Source organism: Passer montanus, unplaced genomic scaffold, assembly GCF_014805655.1.
Source record: "Passer montanus isolate IOZ18808 unplaced genomic scaffold, ASM1480565v1 scaffold117, whole genome shotgun sequence".
NCBI classification, from domain to species: Eukaryota; Metazoa; Chordata; class Aves; order Passeriformes; family Passeridae; genus Passer; species Passer montanus.
The window spans coordinates 850,416-855,339 of record NW_024358389.1 but is presented as its reverse complement, the minus strand read 5'-3'; the positions used below and the strand labels follow the sequence as shown (position 1 = coordinate 855,339).

General features: G+C 50.8%; 1 long non-coding RNA gene across 2 annotated transcripts; it reads right to left on the bottom strand.

The window, feature by feature from the left end:
- Nucleotides 1-639: 639 nt before the first annotated feature.
- On the bottom strand, nucleotides 640-2,867 carry LOC120496654. 2 transcript variants are annotated; one of them, XR_005626339.1, is made up of 3 exons: nucleotides 2,781-2,867; nucleotides 1,987-2,097; nucleotides 640-1,792 (listed from the first exon to the last, which is right to left on the bottom strand). It is a non-coding gene; the product is annotated as an uncharacterized LOC120496654 (long non-coding RNA). The 2 variants fall into 2 exon arrangements; XR_005626338.1 differs by having other exon boundaries at nucleotides 640-1,774.
- Nucleotides 2,868-4,924: the final 2,057 nt, after the last annotated feature.

The window sequence follows — 4,924 nt, the reverse complement described above, 5'->3', positions numbered from 1 at the left end:
TGCCGTCAAACACCCAGCTCAGCCCGCATCCCGGCCTGCGGCCACACCGAGGCTGCGGGAAGGATGCTGGAGGAGAAAAGCTGGTTTCCAGGAATGTCCCGGGCCGGAGGGCAGCGCTGAGCTGCGGGAGAAGCAGCAGAGCCGAGTGCCAGGATGATTCCTTCTGTCCTGCTGCACTTCCCAGCGGGGCTGGGGGTGGCACCGAGGCCCCCCCACCTCAGAGCACAGGGTGAAAGGGCCCAGAAAGGACAGAGAGCTGCAGCAAGCACAGGCTGTCACCCACCAAGAGCCCCAGGGCCGCTGCTGCAGGACCCCCCCACAGTCTGGGGCTGCACCTCCCTGGGTCTCCAGGTCTGTGCACACACAGGGCACCAGGGAGCTCGAGACCCCCGGGCTGGCACCCTGCCCTCACCACCAGGGCCTTTCCTGGCTGCCAAGGAGCACAGCTGTCGGAACCCAGGACACCCCTCTGGATGTCTCAAAGCCCTGGAAGGGACTCAGAGACCCTGGCAGGAAGCCAAAGACACCTGGAAATTCGATCTTAATTCACGGAGCAAACTGCCAACCTTATATGAAGAACTACAGGCCATAAAAGTTTAAGCAGCATAAGTAGTAGCAATCACAGGATGAAGGGAAAAATTTTGGAGCATGGTACAGGGGGGTTTTGAACCTTGTACAGGGGGGTTTGGAATCCTGTACATGGGGTCAGGAGTCCCCAGATGGAGGGATTTGGGCGTGCCCTGTCCTTCTTTCTCCTCCCTGCATCCATGTCCAGGATGATGCTGGCACTTGTAGACTGGTTCATGGTGAAGGTGCACTTGTTAATAAAGATGAAAGGTATTGGGAATAAAAGGTAAATATGTTATATGTATTTTTACTATAAAAGACACAGCCCCGTGGGCAGTCAGAGAGTGCACTGGGCTGCCTTGCTGACCAGATCTCGGCTGGGCAGACAGAAAACTTTGTAGATAAGAAATAATAAACAAAATCGAAGACCGAAAACTCGAGAGTCCAGACTGGTCCTTTGAAGCTTGGGCTGCCCAGAACCACCTCACCCATATGGGAGCAGAGACAAAACAGCAAACCCCCACACAGGAGCACCCCCAGACGCCTTGCACCGCAGAGCAGTGAGAGCCCAGGCGGCTCTGGGCTGCCCTGCTCCTCCTGCTGCCCCGAGCATCCTCTGCCAGGCTGCGAGCAGAGGCAGCAGCTCCTGCAGGAGACATTGCCACCTCGTGGGGAGCCGCGGTGTCACCTCCGCGGGCAGAGGGCAGGAGGATGCAGGAGGATGCAGGAGGATGCAGGGGAGCAGCCAAAGCCGCTCCTGACTGCGGCTGCCAGCTCTGAATCCTGCTCACAGCAAAAAAAAAAAGGATGTTAACACTTCCCTGAGCTCACCAGGGATGGGTTCTGACACACTCTCACCCCTTCTGGTGCTGGAGCAAAGGCTCTGGGGCAAGGACACAATCAGAAGTGACACTGATAAATCGATTTTCTGGGGCACCCTGGCTCAGCAGCAGGGCCAGCCTGCCCAGAGCTCACATCAGACTGAAGGCCTGATGATGGTGATGATGATGATGATGATGATGCTGCTGCTGCTGCTGCTGCTGCTGATGATGATGATGATGATGGCTCTGCTCAGTGTTTGGTGTTGAAAATGAAGAGCAACAGTGAGGATTTGGAAATGCCTCCAGCAGAAGGATGCAGTGCAAACCTCTAATTGCTTCTCCTGTCTGGCTACTCCACCATGTGGCTGCTAGAGACAGCTCCTTCCCTGCGAGGGGAGGAAAACCTGAGCAGAAATGGAGGAGAGAGAAGAACCATCTGCTTGCTCATGGTGCTCATGGAGCAAATTCACATTCTTAGGAGAATTTCAGTTCTGTGTCTGTCCCACACAGAAGAGACAGATGCTTCAGAAACACCAGAGAGACACAAACACAGCAACGCAAACAATTCCCTCTGCCCGGTGCAGGAGAAATCATTTACCTTTATCTCACCAGGCCTCCCCAGGGTGATGCTCCTGCTCCCTGTGTCGAGGTCTCTGTGCTCCACATGACCCCAGTGTAGGAGAAAGTTTCTTTTTCCCAGCCCTGCGACCTAAGAAGTCAGGATCCCTCAGCTCTGCTTTTCAAAGTTATTTATTTTCTCTTATCTATTACATTTTTTCCCTGACCAGCTGGTCACTTCATGGCACACTGACAGCCCTGGGGTGCTGTTAACATTTTATACTAACAACTACCTGTACTTTATTGACAATGATTTTCCAATACCCATCACCTATGTTACACAGTCTGTCCCTACTCTAAACCAATCAAGAAGTGTCACCATCACAGAGAAGATGGAGGACAAGAAGAAGGAGAAGAAAGGACAGGGCACACCCAGATTCCTCCATCTTGCCTCTTGAACCCCCATTCTAAAGCCCCAAAATTCTACTTTTTCACCCTGTGACAAATTAACTGTCATCCTACTCAAACTCTCGTGACTTGTAAATCTTCACACAAAGCTGGCAATTTTCTCCATGGACTAAAATCATGACTCCAGGGGCTTTGAGTCCAGGGGCTCGAGCCATCCAGGGCAGCCAGAGGAACGTGCTGGGTTCTGACACATGAGCAGCTCTGAGCCCTCCCAGAGGAGAGCTCAGGCTCTGCCTGGATCTAGGTGCCTTTTGACCCCATTAATTGTCAGAGATTTACTGTTCCTTGTTTCTGGGTATTTTTAGTATTTTTTGTATTATTTTTAGTATTTTTAGTATTATATTTAGTGTATTTTCAGTATTTTACCAGGTCTCTGAGCAGGATGTGATGTTCCTGTGGCAGCAGCCCCTGCAGTTTGGGGGTTTTGTGGAGGGGCTTGACAGCCGACCTGCAAGCAAAGAAGAAATAACAATTAATGATTTTTGAGTGTATCCATGGCAAGGAAGAAGACAAGGCTGTTCTCTAACAGTGACAGGTTTGTCCATGGGAAAGCCATGGAATGGCCGTGTTGAGCAGCCCAGCCCAGGCTCTGGGCCCTAAAATCAGGACTCAGGAGCAGGATTAAAGCTGAGATCACCAGCTCCCACTGACGTGGTGTGGGCCCCTCCTGTGTCTGTCACTGCACAGGGACAGGGACTGCCCTTCCCAAGCACCACCAGTGGGATGTGCTGACCCCCAGGAGCCAGCTGGGATGGGGCAGAGCTCAGGACAGACAGAAAAGAAGGAGCTGAGCTTTGCCAAGGCCTGCCAGGCTGAGCTGGGCTGCACCAAGTGCCAGGGCGTTGATTTAAAGAGAAAAACCTTCCTTTCCTGTCAGATTCTGGCCTGTTCCAGAGCTGTGTGAGCAGCCTGGGAACAGCACCCTGCTCTCTGCCAGCACCTCCCTGCGTGCTGCAGGGGCTGTGCCAGCCAGGGGACAGTGGTGACAAACCCCAGTGACAAACCCAGAGCCACAGGGGAGCCCTGAGCCTTCCAGGGGACAGCCAGCGACAAACCCGGGTGGGGGTCCCAGTTTTCAGCTTTTCTGGGTTTGGATTGAAGGCACTTGAGACAGTAATTCATGTTCAGACTCAGGTGTTTGTTATTTCTTACCAGTAAAACAGTGTCACTGCTGTGAGTTCAGCTTTTCATTAGAAGGCACAAAATGGCCAACATCTCTTGTTACAAGGTCCTTTCAGACTAAACTATCCAATTAAGAACTGACACCTAGATTGTTTTCTCTTTTCACCCAATAACTGATCCCAAAGGGCCCACAATGCAGATTTTTCTGCCCAGTTACAAAATGCCAGCCAAACCCAGGAAGGAGAAGGAAGAAACATGAAGAGGAAACTCAGGACACCACTCTGTGCCCCCATTTTGCTTCCATCCACAACACACTAAAAATCCCAAACCCTAAATTTCTCACCTACACTACTGTCTATGATCTATTTCACACTTTTGTGGATTCTGGTCTATCCTGAAGTCCAGGAAACTTTCTCCACGAATGAGGGATCCTGACACCGGGATGTGAAAAAGGCCAGTCACTTGTTTTTAGGGTTTCAAAATTTTAATAGTAATAAAATGATTATAAAAATAGGAATATAATTAGTGTAATAAAAATTTGGACAATTAGGATTTAGGACAATGTGAGACAATAAAACTAAAGAGTTACAGACAGTCTGGGTACCTCTTTCTGGGCAAAATAAGCCCGAAGAAGGACCCACGTTAACAGAGATTAACCCTTAAAAACAACAGCCTGTTGCATATTCATACACCTCATACAGGATGCATAAATTCCATTCAAACACAGGATTCTGTCTGGTCAGTGTCAACTTCTTCCTCTTAATCCTGAAGAACTCAATAAGAAAACAATAAATTATTTTTCTCTGAAAGATTTACGTGTCCTGTGGCTGCTGTCTGGTGTGAGTCCTCTCTTTAAAAAAAAATCCTACATAGCATAGTTTCTATTTTAACATTATGTTATAACCTAAGACTGAATTTAACACACTACTTAAGAAAATGAATACAGCATAATGCATTAATTTATAATAATTCTAACACAACACATATCACATTAATTTCAATATTTGCGAAAAGCCAACCATAAAACACTCATTTTTAACAGGGAGACTGGGACTCCCAGGGAATTTCGGGGGTGCCAGGGAGGTTTTGGGGGGCTCCGTGTTTTGCGGAGGATTGGAAGATCCCAAGATAATCTGTGAGGGCTGGAGGGGCTCTGTGGCACCCTGAGGGTCTCGGGCCGGGCCGTGCGGGTCCCGAGGGGACCTGGAGGGGTTTGAGCGCTCCCGGGGCGGATTTTGTGGTTCACGGGGGTATTTTATGGGTCTCAGGGAGGAGGGCGGGCGCCCCAGGAGGATTTTGGGGGTCCCGGGAGGATTTTGGGGCCTGCGGGGGTCGCGGCCCGGCCCGGCCGCCGCACTGCGCACGCGCCGCCCCGCGCGCCGCCGGGC